Source organism: Marmota flaviventris, chromosome 2 (assembly GCF_047511675.1).
Source record: "Marmota flaviventris isolate mMarFla1 chromosome 2, mMarFla1.hap1, whole genome shotgun sequence".
NCBI classification, from domain to species: Eukaryota; Metazoa; Chordata; class Mammalia; order Rodentia; family Sciuridae; genus Marmota; species Marmota flaviventris.
Window position 1 is genome coordinate 198567209 of NC_092499.1, and position 10440 is coordinate 198577648.

Sequence of the window (10440 nt, forward strand, 5' to 3'; positions counted from 1 at the left end):
GCCCTTTCTGGACCTCTGTTTTCTCAACTGTGAAGTGGGGATGAAATCAGCAGTTCCTTCCCCGGAGGGTAGACACGAGGGTGAACTCGAGGATTCAATGCTCAGGGCCGAGCGTCACCCGACAGAGAGGCAGATCAAATGGGCATGCTCCACTCCCTTCAGTGTGTGCCGGAGAAACGAGGAGGGACCCCTCAAACCCCTGATCTGGTGGACATTACTGTGCAGGATGAGGCTGTACAAATAAACCCATCTGGAGAAGACGTTCAGTGGAGAGCAACGGTGACCAAGGGCCTGTGGCTGTGGAAACATCAGGAAAGCCGAGGGAATGACCGGAGTTTGGGCCTCCAGAGGGTTTGCTTTCGGAGCCTCTGGTAGTGACAAGGAGCCGAATCAGCTGAGCCTTCAGGAGGACCTCCATCGCGGGCTCGCTGGCCCCTGAGGCCTGGGCCTGCTGTCCATGGGGGAATGCTGACTCCCTGTGGTGAGTCCAATAGTGACTCCTCTGAGTCCAACCCTGGCACCTGTGGAGGTGACCTCACCAGGGGAAGGGTCTTTGCAGAGGTGATTAAGGTAAGAATCTCAAGATGAGGCCCCCCTGGATTAGGGTGAACCCTAAATCCAATGACGGGTCTTCTGAGAGGCTGAAAGAAGCCAGAGGCCCCGGGAAGAAGCCCTGTAAGGACGGAGGCAGACGCTGCCGTGACACCAACCAAGCCCAGGAACACCAGAAGCCACCAGAAGCTGGAGGGGGCGGGGAAGGACACTCCCCTAGAGATTCTGCACAGAGTGCGGCCCCGTTAGCACCGTGGTGTTGGATTTTGGCCTCCAAAACTGTGGGACAGTGAACTTCGGCTGTTTCAAGCCACCGAGTGTCTGGTCATCTGTTGCAGTGGCCCTAAGAAAGGGGTACACCCTCGTCACACACAAATGGCCCCGTTGTTCTCTCTGGGGCGTTGGCCTGGCCGGCGACTGTGGATGGAGGGGAGGAAGCTCAGGACCTGGGCCCACCTGGACGCAGGGTCCCTGGGACGTTTACGAAGCTTAAACTTCAAGGCCCCCCACTGTCTCCAACACCAAACCCAGTGGACCGCTCTCCGCGTCTCCCCAGACCCCTGCCTTGCCCCTGGTGATGGGTGGTTGTGGCTCTTTAGGGATCTGGCCCTGGGGAGTTGGGCTGGGATTCCTTCAGTGGCTTCAGTGACATGTTCTAAGCGGCTCACAGTCCTCGGCAGGGTTGAGTCGTCGCTGCTCTCCAGATCCTTCCAGAAAGCTGCTCCTGTCCACTGTGACCTGGAAGTCAGGGTTGCAGCTCCAGGTGACACTGAGGGACTGGCTGATGAGAGTCGTGAAGTCAGCAGGTGTCCAAGGTTAGTCCCTGCATTCAACATGTGAAATGCTTTGACATGTTTTAGTTCTGTAGGAAGGAAATTTGATGATTCCCCTATCTTTGACAATAGTCCTCCTCCAAATATGTGCCATGGACCAAATAATGTCCCCAGCCCACCCCCAAATTCATATGTCGAAGTCTTAGCCCCCAGTGCCTGAGAATCTGGCTGTATTTGCAGCAAGGGTCTTTAAAGAGGCAATTGAGCTTAAATGAGGTCCTCCAGTGGCCCTCATGTCACATGCCTGGTGGCCTCAGAAGACCAGGTTGGGGCACAGGCACGCAGAGAGGTGACCACGCGAAGACACAGAGAGAAGATGGTAACAACACGCCAAGGAGAGAGGCCTCGGAAGTATCAGCCCGCGACACCTCAGTCTCAGGCTTCCACCCTTAGGGACTGTGAGATGGTAAGTTTTTGTCATTCAGGCCACTAGTTGGTGGCATTTGTCGTGGAGCCTGAGCAACCGAATGCAGTAGGTGCCGCTGCCCATGCGGTTTACAAAGCCCGAAGACACTTCTAGGCGGCCGGGTCTTCTTTCTGATCAACATTTCTAGAGAAAAGAACGAGGTCGCTTGCTTTCTTCTCTGCAGCTAAAGGTATGGATAAGAAGAAATGATCAAGAGTTTGTGGCCAGAAAGGGACAATGGCGACCGAGGCTCTTTTATCTCAGGCATTTCATTTTCCTGTGTGAAGTGACTGGTCTTCGCTGGTCGCTGAACCCAGAACTTTTGAAATAGATGAGGCAGTTGATTCATACGGTGTTGTGTTGCTGTTTTGCCCTGATTTCAGCTCCGTGCTGGATGTCAGAAAAGAAACCGGTTGTCATTTCCTTGTTGTAAACACGTATTTACTTTTATGCCTGATTCTGGACCGGTCATCTTGCCTTCCTAAAGAGGACATCTCTGGTAGAACAGGCTGCAGAATAGATCTGAGATGGGATCTGCCCCCTGCCCTCCCCGCCCGCCCCCAGCAGCTCACCACGGGGGACCTTCACCCTGAGAGGGCTCCTCTCCAGCCTCCGGTCACTCTGACCTCTCCCACCCGCCCCCTTTCCGGGGAGGTGGGTGCTGGGAGCCAAAGAGAAAGGTACATAATTGATGAGCCTGGCTGGGCTGGCGGGTCATTAATTATTAAATACAGAGTCAACAGGGAGAAATTTCATTACGGGGTCATTTAATTAAGTGGCAGGCCAGAGGGACATCTGAGATGGGATTTCAAAGGCTCTTGTTTCTGGACCAAGTCTGAGGGTGTGAACAAAAAGGAAATGTCCTTACCCTGGAGTGTGCTCAGGGACCCATCCGCACCTCCTCCCTCCCTCGCCCCCACCGTCTCCCTCCTGTCCTTTCTCCGCTTCAATCACTCAGTGAGCATCTCCCATGAACCAGGCATGCCTGGACTCCACACTGAAGCCCAAGGAGGACGTGTGTCCCCACACCGACCTGGATGCTGCCTCTAGTCTGGGTGACCGAGGGGCCAGTGGGGTCTGTTTCCCGTTGTGTCGACTATGAGTTACACAAAGCAGCACGTCTTCACTATGGAGAACAAACGTCCCCTGCCATCCCTGATGGCACCCGCCTTGGGTACTGGCTGTTGGCCCTGAGCCTGCGCCCGCCCAGGGATAATCTGACTTTTTCTAGTTAATGCCATGGGGATGGACGGGGAGGGGTGAGAGGGACAGAGCCTGTCCCGGGCCTGAAGCCTGTGCTATCAGAGGTATCCTCTTAGAGAAGGTAAAATCACTGATAGGAAATTAGGCATGAGCCAGGTGGGTGGCACATACATGTCCTTCTAGAGCTATTCTGGAGGCTGAGGCAGGAGGATCACAGGATTGAGACCAGCCTGGGCAACTTAGCAAGACCCTATCTCAAAAAAAAAAAAAAAAAAAAAATTAGATTAAATTAAAAAGGCTGAGACTGTAGCTCAGTGGTAGAGCGTCCCTGGGGTCAATCCTTGGTGCCACCGACTAAACAAAATACAGTCAGGCATGAAAGTAAATATTTGTTTAGAAAAAGGAAATGGCAGTCAATTATTTACCCACTTTGACTGCATTCACTTACACCTTGTAACTAGTCCACTCTGCATCTTGATGGCACAGAGTCTGGGTGATGGAGAGGGCTGGGTGAGGGAAATACCTGCAGAAAAGCCATCGAGTATGCCGTGGCCGGGTTAGCGACGGAGGGAAGCCGTGAGCACTTGTGGGAGGGGCGCAGGAGCCCGAGGAGCAGAGAGAGTCACTTCGCTGGACTGTGGCCCTCCGAGGCTGACTCTGTGAATCCGCAGCCGGGCAGGGAGAGCAGGATGAGGAGGACCCGGGGCTCCTGCCTGCTCCCTGCCCCCGCCACCTCCCTTGAGTGGGATCCAGAGGAAGCCAGGGAAGGGGAGCCCTGATATTCACCCCCACAGGCAGACTCCAGGGTAGATTTGGGGGACAGCAGAAGTGACCTGCCTTAGGAACCTCCCCAGGCTCCTCCAGCCAACTGCAGGTGTGTAGAGGGACAACGGGGTGGCAGAGGGCGGGGGTGTCCCGCACTCTCAGCCAGACCCTGATCTCCCACCCACACACACTGCCCGCCTTGGCCGGCTTGGCCACCAGGACCATCTCATCAGGTCCTTGACCCCTTTACATCACTCACCCCTGGAAGCCCGACCTGCTCCCCCTTCCTTCCAGGACCCCGTGTCCAGCCCCTCCTCCCTCCCGGTCCCTTCTCCCCGCAGCACTCAGCAGCCCCCAACCTACTATTTCCTTGGCTTGGGTGTTTATCTGACTTCCTCAACCTGTTGTGTTCGTGCTCAATAAACAGCAAAGCAACCAAGAACCTCCCAGACGCCAGTTCTCTGAGGTCACCCCTCCGCGCTCCTCGCAGGCGTTCACCTGAGCTGGTGAACTCTGGGGCTGATGCTGAGTGCTGCGTCCACCCGGGTCCAGCACTCGCTCTGCAGAGGCTGGAGCTGGACCAGAGCAGGCTCTGCCCTTGATGAGTGTGGAGTGTCGTCAGGAGCCAGGTGTTCCCAGGCTCCAAGACACCCAGGGCACAGGGGACTCTGAGCAGGCAGGAGCCTGGGGCCTGGGGAGGGCAGGATGTCACGGGGCAAAGGGGCCACTAAGACGCTTCCTTAAGGAATTCCGGGATAATTCGTTGAGCACCTACAGTGTGCCGGGTACCACGCGAGGTGCCAAGTACCAAACAAATGAGCAAGGGCGCCGGCTTTCAAGACAGACATCCTCGTTCAGGAGGGAGCGGAGCTAAGTCAGGACAGAAACAGCAGAGGGAAAGCTCCCAGGGAGGTGGCGGGTGATGTCACTGCGGCGGCTGCTGGATCTGGCTAGCTGGCCTGGCCCGCTCTGGGAGGTGGTGTCCAAACAAAGATATGAGGGCAAAGGGTGAGGTCTGAGGACGGGCCACCTGGGCGAGAGGGACACTGGGAGCTGGGACGAAACTGGCAGTGATCCGGGGAGTCAAAGAGAGCCTGTGACGAGGTCCCCAGGGAACCACACCGGGCAGGGCCCAGGATTCCAGGCAGGGTGGGGAGCGGATCTGCCGCTTCTTCAGGGACCCTACAGAGATGGCTTGGAAAGAGAGCAAGAGGAGAAGCCTTCGTCCGTGAGGAGGTGACTCAGTCATGACAGATGCTGGTGGCTGTGGACCCCCGCAGTGGTGAGGGTCGTGCTGACAAGCAGGCGGGTTTCGTACGCTTTCTATCAAGGGACAACGGGAGTTACTGGCTTATGATGGAAGGAGAGAAAACAGGTCCCCGTGAGCCTGGCCTGGGCGTGGGTTCATGCGCAGACTTGGGGCAGAGCCAAGGGGGGCTGGACCAAGAAAGCAGCTTGGCCTGGCTGTGCCTGGACCGGGCAGGCCGTCTGCAGCTCTGTCGACCTTTCCTGCACAAACATCTTCCCCCAGACTTGTCCCCCACGAAGGTTTAAGAGGGATTGAGGCGGAGGGGACAACCCCAACCCCCAAGCCACTGGGTCATACTCTGAGGATGGCTTTCCAAGTCACCTCTGAGGGGGAAACTGACAAGGTCAGGTGCTTAAACGCTGTAAATAGTAGAAGAGACGTTCAAAATGACAGGCAGAACCAAACCAGAAAATCCTCATTTCTAACCAGATACATTAAGTATCTGCTTTTGTCTCCGCCCCCAGGATGCTCGCAGCTGTCGCAGACGCCCTCAGGCTGCCCAGCCCCCACCTGCCATCCTCTAGTGAACTAGAGGGCCTTAGAGACTTCCTACCAGGAGAGGGGCCCTAGTCTGTTGAAGGGACAGTGGAAGCTCACCCCAAGAATTCACTGGGTTTCACGAAGCGCAGGCGGGTGAGCTGGCTTCAGGCACCGTCTGTTGCAGGTGCTCAAAGGCTGTGCCTCTCCGTGCTGCCTCCCCTGGGTTGATTCTCAGAGGGGACTTCCCTTTGGGATGTCAGAGTGACCGCCTGACCTTCAACCCAACACCCTGTCCAACACCTAGAAACAAATGCCCTTGACACTGCTCAAGCAGAAGCCATGGACCCCCTGGGATTGGCCTGTGGGTCCTGGTGGTGCTATAGGGTCCCCTGAAACCAGCGGCTGTGGCCCCAGACATTAATGGCCGGGTCAGCTTGTGAACTGCGGGTGGGGAGAAGATCTGGGTCTGAGGCCCGGTCAAAGGCCATTGGGTGGTGAAGACAGCGGTGCTCACCCCGCCCTGGGCCGGGCCACTTTCCTGGCATGTGTGCATAACTGGAGCCAGGTCACCGTGCACAGAGGACTCTGGAGTCTGTGGCCAGCACAGAGGAAGACGGCTGAGAGGCACACAGGATGGCCCTGAGGACAGGCTCTCGGCCTGCTCACGCCTGAAGCCAGCGCTCCCTCTGGGCGGAAGAATTACGCCAGCCGACAAATATGCCCCCGGCCCGAGCCTGCCGCAGGGTGCAGTTTCTGTCCCTTGTACCCACGGAGGATTGAGGCCAGTTCTTGACCACAAATTGGCAAAGAAGCATGAAACTACATGGTTTCTAAACTCCCTGCAGCCAGACATTCTAGAAGATGTCCCTCCCAACTTGACAACGAAGACCTGTGCGAGCTGGCTGTCTTGTCAGCCCGGTGGCATTTTTGTAGGGTGTCAATGTCCTGTCCACCTGGGCCACCCCACGAGCCACTCCTCCTGGTCTGTCTGTGCTTTTGCCACCCCAGGGAAGGAGGCTGAGGCCTTGGGGTGGAAGGTCCAGCAAGGTGAGGGAGGACACCAGGCACCCGTGGAGGGCAAGCATTTGGAGGCCAAGCTATGGCAGGTTCCCAGGAGCCCGGGGGGGGGGGCAGTGTCAGGGAGCCCAGTGGACTAGCAGCACAGTCACCTGCATTTCTTTGACACACACACAAACACGCACAGTCATGAACACACATTTGCACACTTGGGTTGTGTCAGCCGAGGCGCACTCTTTCACTTACAGGTAGGGTCCCCGTCAGATGTCCCTCCCCCACCCTGACACTGCGTTTGTGCCCCCCCCCCCATACACACACACACAAGCTGTGCATACCTTCACCTACACACTTCCTGGTGTCTGTGGGTAAGTTGGGACACACTCAGCCACAATCTCGGGGTCCTTCCCCCAGTTTTCTCCCGGTTCCTCTATCTCTGGGTGCAGACAGACATGTGACAGTCACCCGCTGGTGGATTACTTCAGGTTGGTTCAGGGTCGGCCGGGGAGGGGAGCTGAGGGTGGGAGAGAGGCTGCTCTGGGGAAACTTCTGAAGGAGAAGGAAGAAACCCGGTGCACGCCTGTAGTCCCAGTGCTCAGGAGGCTGAGGCAGGAGGATTGCAAGTTCAAAGCCAGCCTCAGCAATAGCCAGGCACTAAGCAACTCAGGGAGACCTGTCTCTAAGTTAAATGCACAACAGGGCTGGGGACGTGGCTCAGGGGTGGAGTGCCCCTGAGTTCAATCCCCGGTACAAAAAAAAACAAAACAGAAAAAAGAACCCGGCCTGGTGCGGGAAGCTGCTAGAGCAGGGGAGCAGGGGATCGGCCAGGACTGGCCCCTGCTTTCAAGAGCCCACAGTTTATCTTCCTCTCCCTCCTGACGAGGCTGCAGAGACTGACAGCCACAGCCGCAGCCTCTGCTCCCAGAGCTCCCTGCAGCCCCCAGGGCCGCGTGCGGGAGGCCGTCTGGAAATGTGACAGTGCCGTGTTCACAAAGGATGACCAGGGACCCAAATCCATGCCCCTGGAGCCTCAGAAAGTGGCCTTACTTGGAAATGGGATTGCGCAGACAGGATCACTCGGGTCCTGAGATGGGGGCGTCCTGGAGCTAGGACGGGCGCATGGCGATGTCCTCGTCAGGACAGGGAGAGGGAGGCGCAGAGCAGGCCTGCGAAGACCGTTGGAGAGGCCCCCAGGGTGCCTAGGCCCAGGAGCTGGAGGGTGCAAGGAGCCAAAGCTCCGGGCAGGCAGCCTGCAGGACCCTGGCCCTCAGGTTCTGGGCCTGTCCTGCTCCTTCCTGCCACCCCGTTTGGAGTGGACACAGACCAGTCGGCAGGGTGGCTGTGGGAAGTCCCGGCTCCACGGGTCCTTAGGCTGCTCACATGGCGCAGGGACACTCTTGCACACTGACATGTCCAGAGGGTCAGGCGGCTCCCACGTGCCAGCAGCAGACACACCACAGGGGCAAGTGTCCCCAGGAGCAGACATTCCAGAAGACGGAGGCAGGTGACAGGAAAACAAAAATAAGTGTCACACCTGGTTGGTCTGACACGAAGCACGGCCTACCTGAGAAGGGGACACTGGGGCCGAGGCAGGGAGGGTGTCGGTGGTGTCCTGGGGGGGACCAGCGGCCCAGGCGCAGGGGAAGGACTGGAACAGCAATGAGGGTGGAATAGAGGGAGCGAAGGGGAGGGCGGGGATGGGTTCCGATCCTCTTCCAGGGCCAGACTCCTGGGATCTCGGCCTCCCTCTGGAGGATGGAGCCAAACCTGGATTGTGCACCTCGTGGGAAAGTCACAGGGGTCACGGGGCGTTTCTAAGGCTGGCTCCTCTGGGGAGCGAGGCCCGGAGAAGGTGCAGGGCTCCCGAAGCTCCACAGACAGCTGTTGGCGTCCACTCTCCGGGCTGGATGGACCTGGGATGGACGGAAGTGAAGCTGGATGCCGACCCTGGGCTGGAACCAACTTCATTCACAGTCCATCTGTGGTCCTCAGGTCCCCCCTGTCCCCAGAGGTTACCTGTCTCTCCGGCTTCCTCTCCCTTCCGAGCCACGCCTGGAGGTGATTGCCGTAGTCCCCGGGGATTCGAGAGCCACACTAAAGATGACTCGAATGATACGGGGACAATGGCTCTGGCCCCTGGGACACCTGGGCCCAATCCTCAGCCAGGAAATGGGCTCCAGCTCAGATGACTTGAGTGAGGACTTGGCCTCTCTGTGCCTCGGTTGTCCCCCTGCTAAGGGGGGTGACCTGTGTTCCCCCTTGTCGGGGGCTGCTGCGAGGCTCCGTTAGGACTCTGTGACTATCAGCCAGGTTACGGTGACTGGCTATGTGGCTGCTGGACCCTCTCCGGGGCCTGTGCTCTGCGCCCACAGCCTCAGGAGGGTGAGGAAGGAAAACAGAGAGGCTCACGCCGGGCACAGCTCTCAGGCCCTGGCAGCGGCACAGGTGCAGCCACAGAGTGGCCCGGCCCTGGCTTCTGGCTCCAGGGACGCTGGGCTGGGGAGGGACCGGGTCAGCGGAGGCGGGATGAAGCCTCAGCTCTCCCGGGGCACGAGGCTGAACTGATGGACTCACTTTCAGTAAACCCGGCTGCCTGTAGGTATCTCCCCGAGCCGCGCGTTCCTCCTGCAGCGACTTGGCCACCGGGTAGGACCATGGGGCTGTCTGCGCCTCCTGCCAAGTGCCAGGCCAGCACGAAGGCTTGGAGACACGGAGTGAGTGAGGAAGTCCCCTGTGGCTCCTGGAGGCGAGCGGGAGAGAGGGAGACGGGGAGATCAGAGGAGGAAATGCCGAATCCGGGCAGGAAGAGGGAGCATCCAGAGGAGGAGAGGAGGGCGGCGGGGCAGGAGGAGGCGGAGGTCTGACAGCAGCACCTGGAACCGCGGCTGGACGCAGCCCGGAGCCGGGCCAGGCCAGGCCAAGGACAGGGCCCGGGGCAGGGAAGCTGCCATGCCCAGGCCGCAGGCAGGACTTTTCCTGGCCAGGTGAGATGGAGCTTGGGGCCTGCTCAGGTATTCAATGGGAGTGTCATTGTGAATAGTGACCTAGTGACCGTCAAAAATCGACCACTACAGCCGTTCTGGTGGCGCTTTTCCAATCCCATTGGCTTCCCCTTTCTGGCCTCTGGACTCCTCGATGTGGCAGCTCCTCCAGACCCTCTCTCCAGTGCTGCCTGCTTTGCCTACGACTCGGCTCCCAGCGCACCCTGACCCCGCAGCCTCCCCCAGCTCAGTTCCACGCCGCGTCATACGCCCCAGGCCGGCTTTTCCTTTGGTCAGATTAATTCAATGCAAAGGACCTGCAGAGGCCACCAGGGGCAGAGATGATGGGTCAGGTGGAGCTGGGCCCCGTGGGACGAGGGGGCCCTAAACCCTCCCCCCACAGAGAAACTGGGGTGGCGGAGATGCTCCTTGGGTTCCAAACCCGTCATGGGTCATTCCCCCACCTCCAACTACCTCCCCTCCTCCGGTCACCAGGACATCTGGAGCCCATTAGGATGGCAAGAGTCCCACACGGAGGTGTTTTGACTGGACCCTTGGATGGGATTTCGCGTACATTAATGGTGTTTATTTTCCAATAAAGACTCTTAGTCAAGATTGCTGCCCTGGCCCTTTCTGAGGACAGAGATGACACACAGCACCTACCCGCCTGACCCAGGGCTTCCTGAGTCTCTGGGGATGAAGGAGGGGGCAGTGGAGGCTTCCAGACATGACATTTCACCTTGTAGACATCAGAACCCAGGGTCAGGACCAACCCTACCATGACACCCGCAACCAGGTCAAAGGCAGTCTGTGTGCCCCAGAGGGAAAAACGCAATCCCTTGACTTTTCTACAGTAATAAGATCACAGCCACAGCCCACACCCGGGCTGGGAAAGGA